This window comes from Gymnoscopelus microlampas (assembly GCF_963454915.1).
Source record: "Gymnoscopelus microlampas genome assembly, chromosome: 17".
Classification (NCBI taxonomy): Eukaryota; Metazoa; Chordata; class Actinopteri; order Myctophiformes; family Myctophidae; genus Gymnoscopelus; species Gymnoscopelus microlampas.
The window spans coordinates 807,790-818,873 of NC_139954.1; positions in this window are offsets into that span (position 1 = coordinate 807,790).

Here is an 11,084-nt window from a genome sequence, read left to right on the forward strand (position 1 = left end):
ACTATTTGGACTTGAGCACTACTGGGGAATTAACTCAACCTAGACTCCAGATATAGTGACTTGACTACAGCACTGGAGCTTTGGAGTTCAATTTAATCTGTTGTATCAACTTGTAATAATCTAGTTCTTTCCTCTCTTTTCTTTTCTTCTTCAGCCTGTGGCAAACCTGGTGCAGTAGCTGACCGCAGCAATCACAGAGTATCCATATGTTTTTATGCTAGGGGAGGGGCATCAGTGTTCCCAAGCTTATGTGATAATAAATGGGGCGGCCTTGGCGCACCCATCTCTTTTGGGTGATGGGTGTTTTAAAGCATTTTATGTCTTCGATCTCAATTTCCCTGAAACCATGTTCCCAGGTTTGGGAGTTCATTCAGACTTTCATCTTTGACATCCCAGGAAGCGAATCCAATGCAGTTAAATGAATGAGATCTCAACTTGCTGTTATGTAGGATGACATTTTGTTAAGGTGCATGGAAGGAGCTAGTAGGCTTCCAAGATTTCAAAAAGGGGTTACCCCCCACACCCCTGTTCAATGGTTCAAGTCATCCTGATGATAGTAAAGTACACTAGCTTCCAAGAGTTACCCCCCTCCAATGGTTTGAGTCTTTGTCATGTAAGCTCACCCTGCATTTTAACAGCGGGCAACTCCGGGCGATGCCGGGCGATATCGCCCAAAAAGATAAAGAAAATCCATCTTTCATCGCCCCCCCGCCCACTTCGCCCGATCGCCGGCTCTCATAGACTTTCATTATATTTTTGGGCGACGTCGCCCAGAGTTGCCCGCTGTTAAAACGCACCGTAAGTATACTTCAAGTGCAAAAGAAAAAGGTTTTTTAATTGGTCAATATTTTTTGGCCAAAGGCTTTCTGTTAGCAACATGAATGTGGGAATGTATGTCAGCATAGCATGAGATAAATGCAACATTTAGCATGTAATGACTTATGTAATGAACTAAGATCTATATGTTTTGTGGGGTAATACTATTCAACAGAGTTCAACGTGACATAAGCAATTGATAATGTAGGAAACAGCAGTCATGAACATGGCAAATGTCAAAGCACAAATGTCTTATTTGTAATTCTTGTATGCACTTTTAATTTAAGCTGTCATTTATATCAGTGTGTATGTATATGTGTATAAATATATATATATAACACACACACACACACACACACACACACACACACACACACACACACACACACACACACACACACACACACACGCACACACACACACACACACACACACACACACACACAGCTTTGGTGGAAAACATCGGATTGCTGCTGGACGCCCTGCCAAGGTTACAACCTGACCTGACCATGTCTACAGCCAGCCATCTAAGAGGGCGTGAACAACACACCCAACATGATGACACAGTGATGATGTGATGACACAGTTATTGCTGATGTATACATTTCTGCAAAGAGTGGCAAATAAAGACCCTGATTTTGTAGGCTACATGGTTGTGATGAGGAGTTAAAGTGACCTATCTATTTGATTTATTATTTCAATAACTTCAATGACAATAGCTGTACCTTAGCATGTCAATGAATTAGAAAGATGACCCAAGACGACTCACCTCTGCATTCACATGCCATTTGAGGTACTTAATAGCTGCAATAGCAGAACATGACCCAAGATGATGAGACGATGATTAGCATGTTAATTAGAAAGATGACCCAAGACGATGATTGTTAGAGTGAATCACCTCTCTTTCACTTGTAGAAGTTGGAAGTAAGTATAGAAGTAACTTATTTTTGATCAAAGTAGTTTTTCAATCCTGTAATCTCCTTCACATAATATGGGCTCCAGCAGTAGTTAAATAGGTCTATATGGTTATACTGTATACATGCATGCATGTATGTTTTTATTCTTTTTTAATTTGTAGAAGTGATTCTATAAATAGGCGAAGCTCTCTCTCTAAGCCTATCTAGTTTTAGTTCTCCAAAAGCTGCAATAGCAGAAGCATGAGGCATGTTAATGAATTAGAAAGATGGGGGCATTATATAGGCTACTCCATTCTACATTGTATTATTACGTTGGTGGCATATTATAGACCTACTTAATATTCTACAATTTATTGAAACTAAAAAGCGGCGCAATTACTTCAGACTAAACTTGCATTAGAAAATCGTCCAGAAGAGAAAAGGGGGAAATAATAATGACCCGTCCGAAGGGCCACTCTTCCTGGGTACCAGATGGGACGAGTGCCCCCCTCCCAGCTCTGGAGGTGTGCCTCCGAGCTCCAGGTGGGTCCCCCGTTGTCCCTGCCCGAGCCCCGGAGCAACTCAGCAGAGGGGGAAGAGGGGACCCCACGCTTGCCGGGTAGAGACGGTCCACGGGCCGCCCGGAGCTCCGAGGCGCACCTCCAGGGTAGGGAGGGCACTCGTCCCATCTGGTACCCAGGAAGGGTGGCCCTTCGGACGGGTCGGGCAGCTGAGCACCGGCCGACACGGGGAGCCCCGTGGACCCCTGGCCGGTCCACGGGGACCTCGTGGAACCCCGGCTGCCACCCCCGCCACGGGGACCCCTGTGGACCCCCGGCCGTTGAAAAAAAAACTTTGAAGATGAAACAATACTTGAAAAAAAACACTCACTTTGAAAAAAAAAAACTTGGAAAAAAATAATTCTAATCTTTGAGAAAAAAAAAATCTTTGAAAAAAAAAAAAAATCTTTGAAAAAAAAATATTTTTCTTTTTCTTTAAAAAAAAAATATTTTTCCTCCTTTTCAAAGTCGTGCGCACGACACTCACTTTGAAAAAAAAAACTTTCTTCATTTTGAAAAAAAACTCACTTTGAAAAAAAAAAAACTTTTTCTCCTAAAAAAAAATCATCCCTCTTTACAAAAATGTCATTCTCTAAAAAGATTATTCTATACACCCTTTAATAATTAAGCAACTATAAAAAAAAAATGTTAACCCCCCCCAAAACAATCCTTCCCCTTTAAAATAAATTCACCCCCTAAATATTTTGTTTTTATAGCCTCCTCCTTTTTTTCTGCCAACATATGATTTTTTTTCCCATACCACAAAAAATAAACCGCCAGCTTTTAAAAATAAAGTGACACTTTAAAAAAAATGTATCTACACTTAAAACAATCTACCTAGTAATGTCCCTTCAGGGGCTCCGTACTTGTCTGACCGTTTGTAAACACACACGGTATCCGTGTGCCTCGCCCAGAGAAAAAAATATTCCACCCGCGACGGCCCCTTGGCTTGTAACAGCATGTGAATATACCATCTATAGCGTAAAATGCATGCTTTTCTTACCTTTTCAACTGGCCACAGAAAATGTAGATCCATTATTATCGCTCATCTGGCCGTTAGTAAACACACCCGGTATCCGCGTGCATCGCCCAGAGAACAAACATTCCACACGCGATCGTCCCCTTCTGTTCTAGCAGCACGTTGAAAATAACATGTCTCGCTAAATCCAGGGCAGAAAAAGTAAACTCAAGTTTTAATGAAAAAGTTAAACAGGAGGTGGAAATCTTCGGATGACGTAGTTTCCGAATCCGGGTGAGTGTAAAGTGAAAGTGATCACATAGGTGACAGCGCAATATTTTATAAGAGGATTAAAAAACAAAAAGGCGTAAAAGTCGCCCTTGGCAGTGAATGAGTTAATGTCCTGTTAATGAATGTCTCTGTCCATGGTACTGAATGTGTTGTTAATGACTGTCTCTGTCCATGGTCCTGAATGTGATGATAATGAATGTCTCTGTCCATGGTAATGAATATAAGGGTTAATGTCATGGTAGAGACTGTCAACAATATGGACAAATCTCTATTTCAGCAAATTCAAATCCACCATTTTGGATTTCCGGTCCCACAACGAGGATACTAATGCTATTGGGTGGGAAGAGTAGAACCAGTAGATTCGTACCCTTCTTTAAATTAAAATGTAAAATGAATGGGGGCATAATTGATAAAAACGCCACCCTCTAGGCCATTAATGAGAACTGCAGCATTGTTGATGTAAAAAAAAAACATACACATTTTGGAGGGTCCTTGGCACACAAACGTTTGAGGATTACTGATTTAAAAGGCATTTGTAGAATTGGCCTCAGGTCTTAATGGATTGTTAATCAAGAGTCTTTGGTTAACAGGAGCGAGCGTGTCAGTATAGATAGGAATCTGCATGTTGCATGAATCCACACAGGGGATTAGGTCGGTTTAGTTAAGAGACAGTGGAGTGTAACAGAAGTGTAGGCAGGCTAACACCACCATATTCCCTGTAGAGACAAGCACAGCAGCAGCCTCATTAGCCAGGCAACGCTCCGCTACCCTGAGAATCCAACCTCTATTGTCACATCACAGGTTTACAGGTTTAACCCATTAAGACCTGAGGCAGATTCCACAAAATGTCTTCTAAATCAGTTGTTCTCAAACTTGTTTCGTTGTTGCCAAGGAACCCCCGAATTGATGTGTATGAATTTGGACGCGGACCCCAATCTGAAAATGTTTTGTGACAGGGACACCCCCAGAAGAGAAGATTTGTGTTAAAAAAAATCTAATTTATTCAAGATTTTTTGGATGTTTTTTTAAACATCCAAAATAGTAGATGTACAAGCTCGCAGTGCAGCTCGTACATTGATTGATTGATTGATTGAATACTTTATTAGACAGAAATGCAAATAGAATGGGGTACAGCAGGGGTCTTCAATGTTTTCAGGCCAAGGACCCCCTAGCTGAGAGAGATGACGCAGGGACCCCCACTACATACTGTATAAAATGGTGTTTTAGATTAAACTTTTTTAGTTTACTTGGTCTGCCCTTTGTTCCCTCTACACCGAGGCGTTGTGAGCTTGTAGATCTGCTATTTTTGGCTAAAGTCCACTTCAAAAAAGGGATGCTAGGGTTCAAGTGGTTAAGGTAAAAAAAAAAATCATATCACACAAAAACTTGGCGGACCCTCTGTAGTAACTCTGAGGACCCCCTAGGGGTCCCGGACCCCCTGTTGAAGACACCTGGTGTACAGTCATACATTTGGTCTAAAAAAATAACACAAACAAGTCCTGCTAAACATCTATTTTTGAGAACTACTGTTCTAAATCCTAAGGGTTTTCAGAAAAAAATTATGTTGCTATATATATATATATATATATATATAGCACATCTAAAATGACAGAGATGCTTTCCTGGTTTTAATGGGTTAAAGTATTGGGTGAAATGCTTTTTTGTGCAAGCTCCACCATTTGTAGTTTTTGGGAGGGTAAAACAAGGGGGGGGGGGGATATGGAGCAAGGAAACAAAATAGGAAACACGACAGAAGAAAAATCTAAGAAATGTTCTAGTATACAAATAGCATAGTTCTAGTATCCATCACTGCATATAGCTAACAAGGTTAGCTATATACAGTGATGGAAGTAATCACATTTTTACTTGAGTAAAAGTATCAATATTGCAATGCAGATATACTGTTACAAGTGAAAGTCCGTTATTCAAAATGTACTTGAGTAAAAGCACGAAAGTATTGGCATCAAAATATACTTAGAGGACCAAAAGTAAAAGTAGTCAATATGCATAATGTCCCATTTTAGAAGTTTTCCAGTAAATTCTCCAGTAAAGTAAAAAATACATCAAAATGATACCTAAGTACAGTACTTGAGTGCATGTACTTAGTTACTTTCCAACACTGGTGCAAAGCAGCGTGCACAGATCGTGACCAATAGCAGTAGTTTGGGGGGCATGGGGACATGGCCGCACTAAACTCGCTCAAATAGAGACAGAGTGAACAAATATTAGACGAGTGGACGTCATTGCTGCACAGCGCGCTCTCGCTCGCAGCACGCCACGTGTTTGATTGAAACACGTCTTTTAACCCCTTAAGATCGGGAACTCATCTGTGTGTCATTTTTAGATTCCTTTGGCTCTTCAAAAATAGCAGATCTACAAGCTGCAGATCTACGTACGAGCTCATAGTGCCGCGCTATGAGCTCATACGTAGATCTGCAATTCTTTTGTGCATTTGTGCAATTCTTTGAATATATATTTGTTCAAGCGAAAGTCAAATCTTTGCTTCTGGGGGATTCTACAAATGTCTTCTAAATCCCAACCGTTTTTTTTTTTTTTAAACTCACGTTGCTATAATCAGTGGTTCTCCAACGTTTTCATGTCAAGGGCCCCCAAAATGACATGCATTTCACGGACCCCCATCTCAAACTATGTTGCTCCAGGTAGGTACCCCCCTAGAAGCAAAGTTTTGAGTAAAAAAATGTTTGCTTAATATGTCAAATGTGAAATATTTGCACACATTTTCATGATTTAAAAAAAAATGCAGATCTACAAGCTCTCGGTGTTGCGCTATGAGCTTGTAGATCTGCTATTTTTGAATAGCCAAAAAAAATCTTAAAATGATGAATGTTGAATGAATGTTCCAGGCCTTAATGGGTTAATGACTTTCTCCTGCTCAGGGTGTCATGGCGTTTGATGAAGTGCAGATATGACAGATGTATCTCAACTGATGTGATTTATTCTTACACTCACTGACTGACGCTCGGCTCTGTGCGAAGCCGTCCACGTTTCACTCAAGGACGTAATGTGATCGGTTTCTCTCTTAAGCAACTGCAGTTCTCATCGAACACACCATTATGTCTTGACATCTTATCTGAAACGTATAGGGTAGATCAGGGGTCTTCAACAGGGGGTCCGGGACCCCTAGGGGGCCATCAGAGTTACTACAGGGGGTCCGCCAAATCTTTGTGTGATATGATTTCTTTTTTTTTTTACCTTAACCACTTAAACCCTAGCATCCCTTTTTCTGAGGAGCACTTTAGCCAAAAATCTGCGAGGCGTTGTGAGCGTGTAGATCGGCTATTTTTGGCAAAGAGGTATAGGTGTAGAGGGAAAAAAGAGCAGACCAAGTAAACCCAAAAAAAAGTGTAATCCTGAAACACAATTTTATACTAGAGGGGGTCACTGCTTCATCTCTGTCTCAGCTAGGGGGTCCTTGGCCTGAAAACGTTGAAGACCCCTGGGGTAGATAATTAAATATGTATGTATGTATGTATGTATGTATGTATGTATGTATGTATGTATGTATGTATGTATGTATGTATGTATGTATGTATGTATGTATGTATGTATGTATGTGTACCATAGTCTGTATAAAAAGAATGGACGAAGCAAAGCCATTGGTTTCTACAGACCGTAAATGAAGCCAATTGTTCAGGAATTTCAAATCCGCCATCTTTCAATATCGCGTCATATCGCGCCATATCCTGCAGAACGCCACCAGTATTGGTTGGGTAGCTTGTCAATCAAGAGCGGGGTCGGGGAATGAATGCTATTGGTTGTGCATCTTGTCAATCAAATTATCCCGCCCCTCCTAGAGCATAGCTTACTTTATCGTCAATTTTACAATATATGGGACCATAATTTACCAAAACGCATATCATGACGATTGAAAGGAGACTTTAAACTAGCGACTGGAAGCATATAGTATTTATGACAATGTTTATTACGGTAAGAAAATCAAGTCTAAAGTTCGTCAAAAACCCATCCGCTTGCGTTGAGATAAATTCTTTCTGACACCAGCGGGGGTAAAACAGCAAAACTACAGGCCATTTAAATGAACTGTCACTTGAACTCTCTTCCTTATTCAAGTCAATTTCAAAGCAGGAAGCTGGGCCCTTGATGTGTTCATTTATGCATGTACGTGTACGTATGTTCTGCCATAATGTGTTTTCTTCAAAACACATTTTGGCTACTACTCCTACATATTTTGTACAAGACACATACAAATCGGTACACATTATCTCTGTATTAGTTAGATTTACCAGATCCCATTCTGTAGGCAACCCGGCCTGGCAGAGACATGTGCTCTGAGGAGCACACCTTTCTAGTTCTTATCGATCTGATTGATTTTGGTGACATAAATCAAGAGCACAAAAAAGCACCTTCCGACATATACAGTCATTGTATCACCTAGGATGAAAATACAATAAAGCCTGAGGGCTTATTCCCATTGTGGTCCTCTCTAAACAGCATAAAACAAACACATCAAAAATACATCAGACAGATATACATAAGAAACTATGCTCTAATAATGTGCAGCCATTGCACGTTTACGTATCTTAACCTATAAATGTGCAGTCAATGCATTTAACCTGTTTTAATACTGCTTCCTCCCTCTCTCTCCCTCTCCCTCTCTCTCTCTCTCTCCATCTCATTCTCTTTCACTCATATTATTGCTGCAGTCTGCTGGTTGTTTATAGGCTAGACGAGAAGAAGGAAAGGAGAGAGGAGCATGGAGAATGGAGCCATGCAGTGAGGGAGTCATATACCATGCAGACAGACCTTACCTTAAATTGATAGACATCATTTGACATTTGACACATCATAATATGAAAGACAGTGCTTGGTGTGTGCGTGTGTGTGTGTGTGTGTGTGTGTGTGTGTGTGTGTGTGTGTGTGTGTGTGTGTGTGTGTGTGTGTGTGTGTGTGTGTGTGTGTGTGTGTGTGTGTGTGTGTGCAGCTCTTAGACTGACGATGTCGCAGCGCACCTCTTCCACATTGTTGAACAGTTAATTAGTAAAAAACAGTCAATCACACACACATACACACACACACACTATGAAATGCTACCAAATAAACCACCATCAGTGCTGCAGTTTAGAGGAAAGAAGGTGAGACATGCGTGCTATCTTTTGTTATATGTGTATCATTACAAATAAAGGCCCTTATGACACATGATTGATCAGCACAGTCATTGATTGAGCAACGATGTGGCAACGAGCGAGAATGGAGTAGGTGGGCTATATGTTTAGACTCAAGTGGAGACTCTGCACTATAGGCTACAAGAACATGAAAAGGCAAAAGCCATCCGAGACATTTTGTGAAACATCTGTGTGTGATCTTGCATAGAAGAGGATGAGAGTCAGAGAAAAAGCTTGCCTAGGGCGCAAATTGGGCTAGATCCGGGCCTGTGTGTGTGTGTGTGTGTGCGCGCGTGCGTGTGTGTGTGTACTCTATTCGTATTTCAGTGGAGCTATGTCGCTCTACATTACTCATTTGTTTCCCTCTCCACACACACACACACACACACACACACACACACACACACACACACACACACACACACCTAATCGGCTCAGCTCCCAGTGTTGATAAAGTCTGTATAGTAAACAGGTTATGGTCCTCAACAGAACAACATTAATCTATAGAGACACATGAGCTACAGAAGTGATTCCCAACCAGGGCACACACATATACATACATACATACGTACGTACGTACGTACGTACGTACGTACGTACGTACGCACGCACGCACGTACGTACGCACGCACGCACGCACGCACGCACGCACGCACACACACACACACACACACACACACACACACACACACACACACACACACACCCACACACATACATACATACATACATATACATTTGAAATTAGCGACAACACGTCGGCAATATTAAACATGTTTAACATTTTTGGTGTTTTCTTGCCTGTCCTACGACCCTTTCATTGCGTTGACCAATTAGACCATAGAAACTCCAATAATCAGTGCTCTCAGTGCACACTGCCCATGCAAAATGTACATGGCATATTGTTAACTTTATTATATAACCTACCAAAGCATTATGGTTTAAAGTAATTCATTTATAATGGAGCATCCTTTATGTGTAAAGCCCTGATGTTGTTTCTTGTATATTTTTTTGTCCGTGGTCGGGTAACTTTATTGATTATGGGTCCATTGGTTGACGTGGAAATAACACTTAGTGCAAGGGAGAACGAGAGATCCAAAACTTCAGGGAGTCTACGTGACACCTGAATCGTTTGATGGCTTATATGCAGTCTCTTTTCATATGGATACTGTATTTCTGGAATACAGCTGAATGCCAAAATGCACGCACAGAGTGAGTTATAACGCACCGGGTCAGGGCTCATCAATTCATTCCGGTGGTGAGGAGTTTATTTTTATTTTCTGTTCGGTTGGGGGCCGGGGATTCAATTTGTCTGTTGGATTACTACTGACTGGACTCCCGACAAAGAAATGGCAAGGATTTATGCCACTATAATCGCATAGTGTGACATGGCGTGGTACGTCGTGAAAGAGAATACAAAGTTGTGTAGTACTGTACGCACCGGCCTTAAGTCTCAATGATGGATAGTCCCCTCTGGTGCTATAATACATGTCTTTACTAGCTATCTGCAGAGCACTCTGCTGTGGCATCGTCAATACAAATGCTGAATATGAAGGCGATTGGTTGGACGGCGCTCTGTACCAAAATGATTTGCAAAACTAAATGGAATGCGCCTCAACTCCTACAATGCCAAGTGCATGTCAGGGTGGGGGGTGTCCAGTTCAATTTGAATTTTTGGGGTGGTCACGGCCTGAAAGGGTTGTGAGGCAGTGGTGTGAAGTAACTAAGTACATTTACTCAAATACTGTACTTAAGTACAACTTTGAGGTATTTTTACTTTACTGGAGTATTTCCAATTTTTAGTACTTTCACTTCTACTCCACTACATCTCAGAGGCAAATATTGTACTTTTACTCCAATACAATTAATTGAAAACTTACTCCCAGTTACTGGTTACTTTGCACATATAAATTATTATATTATAAAACATTATGTAACCACTTCAGCCCTATTTTATACATTGGCTATTTGAAAATAGATGATCTACAAGTTTGTAGATCTGCTATTTTCAAATATATTAGTACTTTTACTTTAAGTACATTTTGATACCAATACTTTGGTACTTTTACTCAAGTACATTTGTAATTGCGGACTTTTACTTGTAACAGAGTATTTCTACAATGCAGTATTGCTACTTTTACTTAAGTAAGAAATGTGAGTACTTTTTCCACCACTGCTGGCCGGCTGGTCCTCCTTTAACCCATTTTTAGATTTGAGCTAAAAAGCTTTATTTTACACTTTGGCTATTCAAAAATAGCAGATATACAAGCTCATAGCGCGGCACCGAATGAGCTTGTAGATCTGCTATTTTTGAAAAATCGTGAAAATGTGTGCAAATCTTTGAATACATATATTTTAAAGCGAATATTTTTATCTCAAATCTTTGCTTCTGGGGGGTCCCTGGAACAAAATATTTTGATGG